This window comes from Chiroxiphia lanceolata, chromosome 1, assembly GCF_009829145.1.
Source record: "Chiroxiphia lanceolata isolate bChiLan1 chromosome 1, bChiLan1.pri, whole genome shotgun sequence".
Classification (NCBI taxonomy): Eukaryota; Metazoa; Chordata; class Aves; order Passeriformes; family Pipridae; genus Chiroxiphia; species Chiroxiphia lanceolata.
Window position 1 is genome coordinate 90,074,932 of NC_045637.1, and position 15,423 is coordinate 90,090,354.

Here is a 15,423-nt window from a genome sequence, read left to right on the forward strand (position 1 = left end):
CTCCCTGAAAGGAGGCCATAGCCCGGTGGGGAACGGTCTCCTCCCAGGCAGCCAGCAACAGGACAAGAGGAAATGGCTTCATGTTGTGCCAGGGAAGATTTAGATTGGGTATTAGGAAGAATTTCTTCGCGGAGAAGGTGGATAAGCATTGGGCTGCCCAGAGAGGTTGTAGAGTTACCAACCCTGGAGGTGTTGGTAACTTAGTGCCATGGTCTAGCTGACATGGTGGTGTTCGGTCAAATGTTGGACTCAGTGATCTCAGAGGTCTTTCCAATCTAAATGGTTCTGTGATGGTGTAAACCTTTTCCATCCATCCCTTCCTTAGCCATTTTTGTCACTTTTGGAGGGCCTAAACACTGCTCCATTCCTGTCTTTGCAATTATTTTTGTTCTCATTTGTCCCCAGAAGATGATCTTTTTAACTACTACTGCTCAAATCAAAATGCCAAGTGTTCGCTTTGCCTGGCTGCTATTTAAACACTGATTAGACACCAGAGGCCAAGAATGCTTTAATGGTCTAGAGATGTCCATTATGAAGAGTGACCATGGTAAATACGGATTATTTGGAAGAGAGTAATAATTAACTCTGGTATCTTGGGGGCAGGAAAGAGCAGGGAAAATAAAATGTGTCATGATTCTCCATGCTTTTTAAGTCAGATCCCTTAATCAGGCATGATTAATATGGTGCACATAATAGGAACCTTTGTGTATGGGACATACACCAGCTTGTTTAGATGAACAGGAAATAAATTCTCTCCTTTTTGCCTGAGCTGGATCTTACCCAATATTTCTAGGTCACAGATGGACTCAAGGCTATTTCTGGTGGCCTAAGGAAAAACAGCAAAGAATAATCTTGTACTACCAGATTACAAACATCACTACATTCCATACTACATCATTATCCTTAAATTCTCATGTGACTAATCCTCTAGAGAGGGATCCTGTTGCTAAAATGGCTTTTTGACTGATAAAGAATGTCATACTTTTATGTGCAATCTCCTCCATTCTCTAATTACAGCATAAAATATGTGGCTGTACTGTACAAATTTACTAAATGCAAAAATATTTTATGTCATCTTCCTGACTGCACATGCCCTAATAGCTCATCAGTGTGAGCCCCTGTCAGAACAAAAGACGTCTCAGTAATTGGTGAGAAGAGTGAGCTCCTGCTTTCTGCAGTGCAGAGCGTGCCACTGTGGCTGGGCTCCAGATGCGGTGCTGTAGCTTCACCAGCTCTGACCGCTCCTAGGGGTTTTTCCCTGGGTCTTTCTTTCAGTTTTTGTTGTTGCTATTGATTCTTCTGATTTCCCAAGAAGATATGAGAAACAGATAATATTTTATATGCACTGGGTTTAGGGCAGTGTTGTTTTAAGTGCAGCATCAAAATCAATTTAGGTAGTTTCAAGAGAAATAAAATCCATTTGTATGCTGTGTCCTTAGACACTTTAATTAAGAAGAGAATTCTTCCAGTGATTATATATTACCAGCTTACTCTTAGGAGAGTGCAAGTCTCTTTGGAGCATTTCTTAACTGAAGAGTTAAGAATCAAAGAACCTTTGATTTTCTTTTTGCAAGTTTTTGCCCTTCAAACTGCAAGGAGAAAATTTCTGCTAAGTACTGATGATGCAATGGATAAGGTGTTAGCATCCAAATCAAGTTCCTTGAATTAGGTCTGTATAATCTCTCTATGTGGCACCATTGCCATGAAGATAAAGATTGTAAAACCACATCAGTAAGAACCAGATAAGTACTGGAGACAAAAATAAGAAAAGTAGCATCATATTTCTGACGTCACCTATATTTAAATGTAGAGTGCGTCTGGTTTCCAGTCATCCTACCAATAGTGATACTTTTCTTGTAATTGGCATTTTTCATAACACTTTACAATCACATTATGAAACCTAAGTACATTCAAGAAGCTGTGCCTTCTGCTTTTGTTTTAGCTTGCGTTGCTTTTAACGTGTGTAAAAAGTCCCTGACTGATTTTAATATGAAGTAACAGATGTGTTAATATGAAATTCTAGTTGGATTGTTCCCATGTGTATATTGTTTTGCCTTTATCACTCTCCATAACTGATATTAAAAACTTTTACTTAGATGCCACTGCAATGACACTTTGGACACAAACCCACAAAGTCTACTAGTGTTCACAGCTGTACTTTACAACTCTGAAGAAGCAGATGCGAGAGCTGGTATTTTACAGGGAGGAAAAGGGATTGCCATTGCACACCACCTCCACAGTGAAGTCCCACTGCTCATTTTATTCACGCACCGTCCTTCTCCCTCTCTCACCTACTCTGTTTACTTTGAGGGAGTTTTTAATTTTCCCAACGGTTGTATTCCTACTTAGTGCAAGACTTCTAGCAGAGCTAGCAGCATGGTGGAGCTCTGTGATCTATCACGAATATCAGGAATTAGATATACCTTGAAAGAGATTTGTAAATGTGATCCCCTAACCTCGACGCATTACTGTAAGAAGTCAGGATTGTGGCAGGCACATTTGTGGTTAGTGCAAGCACTCTGCTGCTTTTGCTGACCTTGTCGATGTCCATGCCTTTACTATGTAATATTGTATTTCAGGCATAGTGTAGGAAAGTTTTGAGTTGGTTGTGTTGGACAATCAGCTCAATTATATAATGGAACTTGCTGATGAGAAAGCCGAAACCTGGCATTACTGATGTCTGTGTTTTAGAGGCAACTTGAGCTGCATTGCCAGGATTTATAACTACAGGGTCCTACTGAAGTTCTCAGGAGGGTAATTCATGTAATGTGACTTTTTGCTTCGCAGCACAGCAATGGCTTGATTCACGGCCTCATATTTTATTCCACTGCAATTCTGGCAGAGCACCAAATGGGTTCTGTGACTTTGTCTTGTGTCTTTAGCAATGGCTTTTGTTTGTTTCTTTGATTTTGCTGTGGGCAATTAATATTATCCTCTGCTCATTTGGGCAACCTACTGCTTGCATCCTTCTCTCACACACCATTCCTGCTAAGCTTATCTCTTGCTTTATTTCTCACCACACTGCTGTTCTGTCTTCCTGGTGCCCTTCTGTTTACCAGCTGGGATTCTGGGGTATTTGGGGGATGGCAGCAGGAGAAATGATAGGGCAGCCACAGGGGCTGCTTGTCAGCTAGGCTCTGTGGCTGGCCTGCCACAACCCTTGGTGTACAACATGAAACGGAGCTGTCAGCAGGCTGTGAAGGGAATACCCGTTGAAGCAGATCAGCCAGCTATCACCTTGTGACAATTGATAGGAGAACATGAGACAGATATCCTGCTCTGAAAGGTTACTCAAACAAAAATCCCTTGTTCCTGTTTCCCCATTGACACAATCTGAGAAAAGAGAGACACAGCAGAGTGTCTCCCTCACAGCTGAGAGAGTCTTTTCAGGAAGGGTCTGTGAGCTCTGTGTTTGGGAAACATTGAGCTGTCTTTTTTTTTCCCCCTTCACAAAGACCTATCTATCTCTTGGATAATGTTGTGTGGCATCTGCATCGCTTCTTGCTGTGATACTTGGCCAGGGGTTTGGAATTAAAATTAATTTAGTTATAGTGCCACTGCACTTTATGAGCAAAGGAGTCATCATAATTAGCCTCGTGTCCTGCCACCTCTATAACGCTACCCAGGCTGGTTCAGTGGATATGCAGTGGATGGAATTTCTTCGGTACTGAATAGTTTTATATACACTCAGAGTGGTGGAATTTGCTTACTTGGACAAATCTGTTAAAAAAGATGAAATGCTGATGTTTCCTGAGAAGAACGTCAACAAAAGTTCACCACTGACGTGGACAGGATTCAGTGTCTGTCTGCACCGAAAGGCTCCCTGTCCCACTTCACTAGGAGATAATGCAAAAAAGATTTCATTCTCACCCAAAGAAGGGAATATTTTTCATTTCAGCAAACCAAAACAAAGTCTGGTCTGTTTTTCTTTGACCAGCGATGGAAATCTTTTCAAGCAAGCGGTCTATTCCATTTAACAGTAACAGAAGTCTGTCATGGCAGACAGAGGGGTGGGTAGAAATTGCTGTAGTGGTAAGGTTTAAATGCAAGGGTAAAATTGTGAGAATAAAAATTGTGTAGAGAATTATCTTTTTAAATTTGACTGCCTTTGCCATTTTACTTAAGATCTCTTTTAACCACAGAGCTATCTCACTTGCCTTGCTTTAGAATTCTACATTTCTTTTAGTATATACAAACTAATCTTACAGGCATCCCACCTTTTTTCATTATAAAGCACAAAAGCTGTTCACATTCTTGAGAAGGGCATTTTATGCAGTGTTTCTCCGGGAATCGCTCATTTAACTTTGTAAGTCAACCTTTGTAAGGCCCTGTTTAGTGACCCTCCTTCAGATAAAGCAAATAAATGCAGCTCCCTCTGTCCTCTCTGTTTCGCTTCAAATGCCAGCCAGAAAGAAACATACTGGTGTACTCCCACCCAAAAGGTTTTGAAAGTGAATCCAGCCTTTGTTAGCTTGAGAAATCATGGAAGGCTGTTGGAATTTAGATATTCTGGCACTGGCTGTCGCTAAGCCACCAGCCTGACTCAGTGAATAAAACCTGAAAAGTTTATTCAGGTTTTTTGTTTGTTTGTTTGTTTGTTTTTAAAAAGAGAGGAAAATAATTATCACTACAATTGTTATTTCTTATGAGATGCAAGCGGTCACCTTCTGAGGGGAAAATGACCACGGGAAAGGGAAACAATGGAATCACTATTAAAGCAGCATGAGGGACGCTCTCACTCTGGTGAAACAAGAATGTAAAATCGAAAAGAAGTAAATTTATCTCTGGTCCAGTGCTGAGCAGTAACTGCAAATGAGAATGGAAAGTAATAGCTTTTTCAGGTCCATGCAGCACAGCAGCTCCCCAGCCATCTGGCTGGCGTGGAGCACATGGGTCAGGAGGACTTCATGTTCTCAGCAGCATTGGAAGGAATTTGTGGAAGACAACATCAATTGTAGCTGAGCTGTCACACGCCTTTGCAAAGCTGAGGCAAAGTAAGAGCTCTGCTGACCTTGATGTGTGCACTGGTGCAGATGACATTGGTGAGAGGAGAGATGGCAGAAGCCCTTGGCTTCTAGATGGGTGCACAGCTTGTGGCAGACGGGATCTCCAGTGCTTGCCTGCCCACAAACCGGTGGTGTTGGGAGGGGAGGAGGAATGTGAGGTATGCAGGGAAGACTGGAGAGGGAAAAGAATGTCAGCATGGAGCACGCACTGGCCTATTCCTTCCAGAGATACTGTCAAAGGCTTATTCATTTCCCAAACAAACAAACCAGTCTAACAGTCATACTCGCAGACTACATGCCTTTATATTCCCCTCCAGCACTGAATCTTTTTAATAAATGGGTTAAAAAATACAGGCTTACTTCCAGACGTGTGGCGTGCATGCCATTCAACCTACTGATGCCAAAAGAGGATTTTTTTTTTTTTTCTTAAGAAAAACAGAAATAGCACAACTATGGAGACTGCAAAAGGCTTCTGTTCTCTCTGGTTCACAACTGTGCAGATGAAACATGATAAATGTGATATAGGGAGGTTGCTCAAGAGGAAATGTATGTTTAGATATCACAGCTCATTTAAGATTAAAGGAACCCAGAATTGGAACTGGAATTGCCTCAGACGAGAAACTTGGGCACAAAGCTTAGGCATGTTAAGTGTTTCATGCAGTTGTAAGAAGTCGTGGTGCTGGCATCCAAAACCGCAGATCTTTACCTGAACTTTCTACTTGAACTTTCCCCAGTTTGGGCGAAACTCCAGAGCTGAGATTTTATCCATGTGGATCATCTTACATTATGCCACCAGGTATTGAAATTGTTAAAATAGGAATGAATTAAGTAAGGTTTTTCTTTTCTTTTGGTTGGTTGATTGGTTTGGTTTTGGGTTGGGTTGTGGGGATTTTTGTTTGTTTGGGTTTTTTTTTTGGTGGAGGTCAACCAGCACATCCCAGCACTATGATCCCAGTTTGGAAGCACACCAGGCTCTCTTGAGTACGTGTCCTACATACTAGGTTTGTAGGAACAAAGTCCTGACTCAAATAGCATATAACCCACCTGCAAAGGAGTTTCTTCCTGAAAGCGGGAGTGGGAGTGTGGACAATTAAGTAGGAAACAGTGGTCTGGAGTATAAAGGTTCAGTTTCCTCTGACACTGTGTTTGTTGTCTAGAAAGATAAGGTTTTGTAGACTAGCATCAGTAAGTTTTTTCTCAGGAGATGCATTTTCTCTTGCCTCTACACATGCACACACAGAGTAATATGCAGCAATTCCCATCCCCAGAAGCTTTCTCTTGAACACAGCAGTGCAAAGCTGTGCTCTTTCCAGTCTCTGTGCCCTACTCCTGTCTACTTTTCCTACCTGCCTCTCCTTCCCCTCCTCCTGCTCTCCCAGTCCTACAGTTGGCAGGGTGGAGAGCCCCAATTCAAAGAACAAGTTAGCACTTCCCTTTGAACTTGTGTAGAAGGAGGTTGCACAGAAACATGAAGCTACAAAATGGCATATAAAAAGGAGTGTGCGTTGAAGCCCTTACAAATCTATTAGATAGATTTAAAATACTGCATCAAAATCCTTGAAATCCCATGAACCCTCTATGCAGAGCATTTCTGTGTCTTAACTCTATCTCAGGGAGTCAGGATGGAAGAAAACTTTGTCTAAATACTCTCTCCTTCCCCCTGATTTGCAAAATGCACACTATTTAATTTGGAAAAACATCAAAAATGACCCTAAAATACAATCTCTCCTTACTGTAATTTGTCCATCAGTTTTACACATCATCCAAGGAATTGTCCTGTGACTGGATTAGCCAACTGTGTCTATTTTGCTTGCAAAGCTTGTTATATTTGTTCTGTCCATTTTTAGAAACCTTTTGTTGCATATCTCCCACACTTCTTTTAGCAAAAGTAATTTGCTGCTGTTATACTTTACATCTTCATGTTTTCCCTCTCCCCATCTCTCACCAGCGACTCTTTCAAACCAAAAGCATTTCACTCTGACAAGGCCATCAGCTCAGTAGTTGTTCATTAGCCAGCAGCCAGCTTTTTTCCAGTGGGAGGAGAAGCAAAAATAAGAATTGAATGAAATGCAAGTTTGGGATTTAAAAAAAAATTCATTCCAAAGGGGAAAGTTCTGTTTTGGCTTTACCATCAAGCTTCCCATGAAATTTCAACTTGGAAGTGTTTTGAACCTTGAGGAATTTCAAGGAAATTTCCTTCTTTTGGAGATGTTTGAAGGGAGGATATAAGGAAAGCAATCATCTTTTCTCCCTTTTGTCTCAACCAGGTTTGTGGAGGTCAGTTGATATCCATAACAACAGAGAACAGCATGTGAAATGTTTCAGACTGTCTACTTATTTTTCTGTTCTTTGGGTGTTGGTGTTTAAGCTCTCATCTCATATTCAGTGAAAATTTGCATCTCCACAAAACTGCCAAAAATGGTTATCTTTGCTGCCATCTATGTCTGTTTATGGTCTACTCTCCCCAATCATTCTTTAAAGGAAAATGACTGATTTCCAAACCCCTCCTCCTCTTCTGTTATTTTTAACAAGCATTTCAGTCTGATGTCATTTAAAGAAAAGATCATTGCTCTACTGTGTGTTGCAGGACTCTTAGGAAACAATACTAGAAGAGAAGGAACGTGGGAACTCTGTTCCCTCTCTTTGCAAACTCTGAATGCTTCCAGCAATGGGGTAGCCAGAGATCGGGTGAAAAGGACAGAGCATGTACCCACTGGCAAAGCTTCCCTCAACTTCACTGGGACCAGGATTTGGCCCACACCCTGTAGCATCCCAAGCCTTAAGCTAAGGACTTAACTGGCTCCTTGTAATAGACTGTCTCTGCTGAGAGAGGCAGCACTTGCAGATAACTTGACTCTCATGAGTATCTGCCACAGTAATTCTTCTGCTTGCTTCAGTCTGGACACTTACACTTGCACAGCTAATTGAAGCACAAGTCTTGGGATCATATAAAAGGAAGTCTCCACATAAGTCTTTGCTGACTTCTCTTTCAACACCTCTCTTGTCTTCTTTGTCTGCCCTTTCCCTCACATCCCAGCTGACTCATGGTGTTTGCTCCTGAAGTCTAATGAGGGCTTGAGTCATAAGAATTGACACATAGGTTTGACACCTCACATCCTCAGAGTTCAGCCCTGTCTGGGAGCTCTAAAATCTGTCTCCGTGTGTGCTTACAACTTTTGAGGAGGGGCTTAGCTCATTTGTTGTGTCAGAAGGTCGTGGAGTATGTACGTCTGGAAGCCGTGAGTCAGGGTACTGGAGAGGCTCTCCTTTATCTTCAAAGTTTTGAGATAGAGTGTTTTGGCTCTGGCTCCCTAGACCATAAGTAGGCACTGTAAAAGGACCTTAGTCGTGCTTTCCAAAGTAAGTCACTGTAGCATCGTAGTGAGCACAGCTGCTGTGGGATGGGTCCAGAGTAGCTACTGCAGAAGGTGTTGCTTCCAGTGAAAGACCATGGTATGGCTGAGTGTTTGTCCAAAAAGAAGACCATGCAGGATGTATGTATGCATGCAATCCCTTCTCCTTAGAACATAAGCAGTGGTCTAGCATGACTGTCTAGTGGTGTAAACACTGGCTAAGGCATGTGAAAGTCAAAGATGTGCTGAAAGAGCAGGTTCCAGGGATATATGTATATATAGCATCAAAAGGTTTGGACTAAAGCCAGTGGCATAAGCTCTTTAGACTTTTCTTACTATTTCATTTTTCCTTATTTCTCAGAGATGGATATTCTGGTGCAGAGATCAAAAGTGGGACAGCGTAAGGAATGCATAGTCCCAAATGCTGACTCCTGACCTAAGCACATGGGTGAGAGAAGTCTGTCACACCAAGAGGCTTTTATAGGAGCTGAAACCACTGTGGGGAGGAATGGAGGGAGACTTTCCCTGAATTTGTGGGAAAAGGGAAGGAGGGCAAGAAAAGGAAGATGAATAGAGAAATAGACTATTATTAATCAAAATAATGAGAGTGAAATAGTCAGGAGCATCAGGGATACAGAGCACCCCACACCTTATGTGGATCAGTACAGATTATGGCCTTTTCTGTCTTTTGAGAAATCTGTTCCACTCCTTACTTTGATATTTAAAACATTCGGCACTTGATAAATAACAAAAAACATGGTCCTTAAAGACTGAACCACATTCTGGTAGCAGCCAAGATAACTTTATGAAGACAGACAAACTTGTGTTAAATTAAAAAAAATATATATCACGCTAGAAAGTTATGTAAGATTCTATTTTAAAATCATCTGGTCCTAATTTACTAAATTTACTGCCTCAGAGCTAATGCCAAACTGCTACATTTGATTTATAGAAATACTTTAGCACATTTTTCCATCAGGCTATTGTAGAGTTTTTTATTATAGTTAAAAATGCAGACTTCTTTAAAGGAAAGGAACATTTTTGAAGAGCTTATTGATAGTTTCTCACAGGATGCCAGGAGACATGCAGATAGTAAACAATGCTGTATGCTTAGGAACATTCCACTCAATTTTCAACTTCTTCACCATCTTTTTTTTCTTTATAATTGGACAAAGTGATCCATCTGGTAAATGGATATTTGAAAATGTCCAGTTTGTGCCAAACCACTTTTCTTAAGCACAGACTACATTTTTTTAAGGCAAATATTTAAACAGCAGCCGTACTGTGATGCATTGCTAACCATTAAAAAAACACACACAAAACCCAGACAGCGGGCAGGGGGGAGTCAGGGTGGAAGAAAGCTTAACAAACATTCCATTAAAAATCTATCTAAAAATATCATGCTAAACAAGCCTCCTTTTTCCCCTTTCTCTCCCCAACTAGCTTCCAAATGGGAAATGACTGCTAAGGAGTAGAACCTATGCTCGGTGTTCAGAAGAGCGACTGAACGCGTGCTTAACTTCATACACATGCTCAAGTCCTTCCTTAGTCATTTGTGCATCTGTGCTTCACTGAACTGGGTCCTTGATAACTCTTTGTCTGCTTGTGCAACAAAATTGTGTTCAGAGGAGTTAGTTTTTCAGTCTTTTTGAGAAGTCATTGTGTTTTTTTTCTCCTGCATCCAACTTATCCACAAAGTTTGAACCATGTGCAATGAGTTCTCAGATTTATGGATATTGGATAGAGCTCTGATTCAGGCCCTTCTCCACTTTTTATTCATCTCAGTGTACTGATCTTTGGAACCCAGAAGTGCCAAAATGCCCAAGCAGAGGGAATTTTTCTAGTATTTCCAGCCTGAGCAGAAGCTGGTGGTTTGAGACATCCCCTCCTCTTCTGTGGTAAACTCAGACTAATTCAGATCTAATCTAGAAGTCATGTCAATAACTCTTTTTAAAAAGTCCTCATGCAGTTTCCTCATCCATCTCTACAATTGCTCTCTGTTGAGTCTGAGATTCAAATTCAAGGTCTCCTGAAGTCACACAATCAACTAACCAGCTTCAAGCACTTTAACTTAAGCCTTGTTTTGAGTCCATAAACTCTCTCCCATTTTCAAGCTCGAATCTCTGAGTAATTTTGCAACTCAAGGGAGTGATGTTTTTTGCCTTGATGGAGCAAGACATCAGACTCTTAATGCCAGCTTCAAAAAAAGCAGCAATGCTTTCAAAGAGTCTGATCTCAGTAACAGATTATTATTTCCAGATCAGCTGGGTTTGTACAGCTATTGCTCCAGGAAAAGAATGAGAGGGTACAATCCTGGTCCTATCAAAGCTGACTTAAGTGTGGCTGTGACTCCACTGTGTCATCAGTTTAGTGTCAAAATAGAGAAGACTTTGTCAGCTATCACACTTTTACAGTGCCAAGACAAAATTCGTGTCTATTTTGTATCCATGCATGCCTTGCCAATCTGCTGGTTTGTAACATCCCGAGATTTTAGGACATTTCAGTTTTGTGAAATAGGTTACTAAGCTGTTGTGGGGTTTATAGTTGCTTTGGTTGTTGGAGAAGGACAGTCAGAAAAGGGGCACTGTGTTTGTTGCCCAACCTGAAAGGCTCCTGGCTGAGGAAATTTCCCTGCAGCTAATCAAGTACAAATTTACTGAATCTTCCCAAATTCTTCTGTGATACAGATGCATGAGAGCCTCTCGTGAAGAAATGGACTGACATGAAAGGGAAGGAGGGTAAAAAGGTCGCAGCTAGGAAAAGAAATGATTCAGCACTAGTTTTTGAGGGCTGGCAATTGTGTTTGCAGGTCAAAGTTAGTGTAAATTTGTAAATATTCTTCTGTGTTCTGCTCTGGAAAGGAGATAACACTGCAAGACAAGCAATGAGCTTAAGTCTAAATTTAATTTGACACACCATGAAAATGAGACAATTGTGTGCTAGCTGGTTGAGGTCCAGAGATGTCACCTCATGTTATTGTCATTTGTTGAGTGGTTGCCAACGTTTGTCAGTTTTCACAGCCCCATCAATATAGAAGAATATTTCTGGGGCTTCTCGGCAGTCTGAGGAAGAGTGGAGCTCTGTTTTTCGGGAGCTAATCCCCTTAAACCACTTCCTCCTCCCATTGGAGTGAGGTTTTCTTAATACCTTTTTGTGTGTTTTGTTTTGTTTTAATGACCAGTGCTCTTGGGGCTGTTTCCAGGTCTCCCTGAAAGGTCAGGTCTGCTTTTTTCTTTGCTTACCATTCATATGGTGAGTAGCAAGTGCTCCTCCTGCCCCCTTCCCTCAGGCTTTGAGGCTGCTCTGTTTCTGACCTCAGTTCTCGTCTTTGAGGATGATAGGAGATATTTCATTATTTCATTCTTTCGAAAAATGAAAGAATTCCTTAAAAACTTGTGAATTTGTGACACTTTTTGCTAGTTGTCGCTGTTTCACCCAAATATCTGGACAAGTAAAAAGTGCATCTGCCTTTTCTTTGCATGGTGATACAATGAAAGATATGATGTAGAGAGGAATTTTTCCACCTTAAACTCTGGACAGCTTTCAGCTGTGCTTTAATGTTTGTCTTTGTTGTTTTCTCTTGCAGGGTTTGTTCTGCATTTCAGAAAATGAAAACAAACATGCATGTGGCCTGTTTATATAAACAGTTTATAGTCATGGTTATAGATTTCAGATTTTGTGTGAGCAGGTGCCCCCAGATAATCTACAATATATCAGGCATTTTTAAAGGTGTATATGATATAATCACTTAATTAAACTAGCCATACATCCTAAAGACTGTGCCTGTCTTTAATTGGTTCAAGATCTTGATGGTGTTGAGAACCCAGAAGCTGCACTGAAGCTGCTTAGTTTTATGAGTGATTACTGTCTCTTGACACCAGTTGATAAAACTTGTGATGAAGTAGCTGGCTGTTGCATTCATATATGTAGGGTAATAGTTCTGACTAACTACATATAGACAGGGCTGCTGTACCTTCAATGAATCTCCTCCACTATATCCTTGCCTGTGTTGTAGTGCTACAAGTAACACCTATCTGGATTTCCCTTGCTCTATGCCCTTTGACATCCTTCTCCTCAAAAGTCAAAGTGGTTTGGATGTTTGGTTCACTTAGGCACATGAATGTTGAGGGCCAGACTTTCAAAAGTAAGTGTGGGTCCATCAGGGATGGGACTGGGTTGCCTGCACATGGAGTCTGTGGACAGGTCTGTCTTGGGGTACTCCAGCTGACATACAGCTGCAGCTCCAGGAAGACAGCAGTATTCAATAGGTCCAAATGCATTATACTCACCCTTGCATGGATGCCTGAGAATTGGGGGCCTGAGCCTTTTGAATCCAGGCCATGAATGTTTATTGGGATCATGGCCAAGATATCTGAATATCCTGGCTCAGCAAAGCTGAGCTGGGATTTCAGACCTGCATCTCCCTGTCCTCAGATCATTTCTTCTGGCAAGAAGCAGACATGCAGAGGAGAAAACATAAAATAATAATCATCACATCTTCAAAATATGTTTGAGCTGTTTCCAGGTAAAATTTTGGTCCAGGAATTCTAGGAGCAGGAAAGATTTGGTAGTCAGAGTAGTAGTAGTAGAAAAATCTGGACCCGGTTCCGGTTCCTAAGGTTCAGCCAAGTGAAAAGTCTTCCATTGTGAAATTGTCACAGCCTGCTTGCTTAGGCGACCATGACCTCTGTCACTTTGATCCTGTAAATACAAAGTGGCCTCTTCTCCGGTCCAGCAAGGAACAGAAAGTGATTCATTGCAGTCAAGCATCTCAGTGCTCAAAGTAGCCGGTAAGTTTTTCCCAGGACTTCTGAAAAGCCTGCTCATGTAATAGAATGCACATAGAAGGCAAAAATACCACAGAGGGGAAACTACTCTTTCCAGTTTTCTATTTCAACTAATTTGTACCATACATAAAAGACCCTTAAATCCATTACTGACAGATTCACTGTTATGCATCAGTATCCTGCTCTGTGCACCACTAGTCTACCTACTGTCGCTGCAATGACAAAATGGGTCTTTCTGGTTTTATAAAGTGAAGTCACACCTCACACTGAGAGTTTCTAGGTCATATGCTTACATTCAGAAAGGATGTGGTTTTCCTGTTCTGTAGCTTGCAATACCAAGCTGTACCAAAATGGACTCAGAAAGCTTGCTGTGTAGTGCCAGCTGTGATCAATACTTCACCATTATTCCTCACAAAGAGGTGAAATCCACTGTTTTAGTCCTCTGAACTGCAGTTGGTCTACTGGGAAGGCTAGACTCGGGTTTAGCTTGCACACTGGGTACAGTAGGACATTAACTAGGACAGGAGGGCAAATGGAAATATGTAGCGCGATGATTCTTGCCCAAATGCTCACTACAACAGACCCTTCCTTACTCTTTGCTTTGTCTGCTGCTCAGATTGAAGGTCCCACCACAATAAATCTCGACTCTTTCATCCTCTGTGGCAAGCATCTAAGTACACTCTGCATCCTGGCTTGACTTTATACTCAAAAGGCTGCCCTATACAAGGAATCCTTATATGCCACTTTTTTGGTTGCCAAGCATTTGCTATGTCCTTGCAGTGCTTAAGACTGAGCCTTATGTCTTTGGAGTCTGCAAAGGGTTTCCCTGTGCTTCCCGGAGCTACTTTCTGCAACCAGTTCTCATTCAGCTGTGAGAGGCTTAGCAGAGTTCCCAGGGGCGTGGAAGAAATGTAGGTGGGGACAACTGCTCCTTAAACCAAATGATAGGGAAAAACAAATACAGTGGTTCTCCTGAAGCTTCTTCGAAAAAGGCTAGTTCCTAGGAACACAGGGCTAATTCAGCAGGGACTAGCTGTGCTACTGAAGAAGCTTTATTCATTTGGTCAACTCAATCCTACTAGATGTTGTAACACAGAAAAGATGATTTATCATTCATTGTCAGCGCAGTTATATTTTCAGGAAGAGATACACTCTTTTCTGGGAGCTCAGCAGGCTTTGAGTGCTTGTACATGAAGACCAAAGGTTCTCTGTCCTCCTTCCTGATAGATTTGCTAAAAAAAAGGAGATGAAAAAGGGTTTGCCACATTAGTGACATTCCCGCACTCACTGGTAAACAGTGGAGCCTCTTGTGCTAGGTGCTGAGGATAGCCCTGATGTAACTAGGAGATACGCACAGTCGTGCAACTAAAACATCCACCAGCATGCTGTGGGTATTTGCCCAACTCACTGGTGGTGGCCAGAGGGCCAGTGCCTGCTCCTTGATAGATCTATGGCAGCACCACTTTTGACAGAACTGGAACTGCTGAATGTACTCAGCACAGTTATTTACTGCTAGCACTGAAACCAAGTCTCCATCTTTCTTTTCTCCTTTAGAGAACAAAGGAGAAAAAAAAAAGCTTTATAATCTAAAAATCCCCCAAAACCATGATTTGAAACTGCTACCAAAGAAAAGTTTGAAGGAAATATTTGCCCACCAATTAGTAAACTGATCTTTAAGGACAGACTCTTGAGATTATTGCATAATTCCTGTTCTCTGACACCATAATGAAAAAAAACCAACCCTTCTCTAAAACCACCAATTAGGTACAAATCATGATTTCATTTCAAGGAAGAGTTGATATTAAAATAACAAGACCAATTATATGTGTTATAATTTAATAATCTTCCAGACCATCTCATTTATGCTGAAGTGGTTTCTGTTTTTCTCAAAAGAAAATATGTAGAGCATAATCATCATACATAGGTTGGGTTCTTCTTACCATAAGTATGTTTTGAGTGTGAAACGTGGGCTTCAAAACCATTTACTTTTGGTCTTGATTAAATCTGGATTCTAATGAGCTGCACAATGATGTCAGAATGGCTTCTGGCCTAAGCATCTCATCATTCTCCTGGTATGGCTGGAGACCACATGGGGTGACAGTAGTTAAGAGTGGATAATAGTTAATAGTTAAGAGACAATAGTTGATAGTGGATCTCATATAGAAGATGTTACTGCAAAATTTCAGCCCATACTGAAAAAAACCTCCAAGCTGAGTCAAGGTAGACATGGCAGTATGGAGACTGCGAAGCAAAGGGCCAGCTCAGGGCATGCTTGCA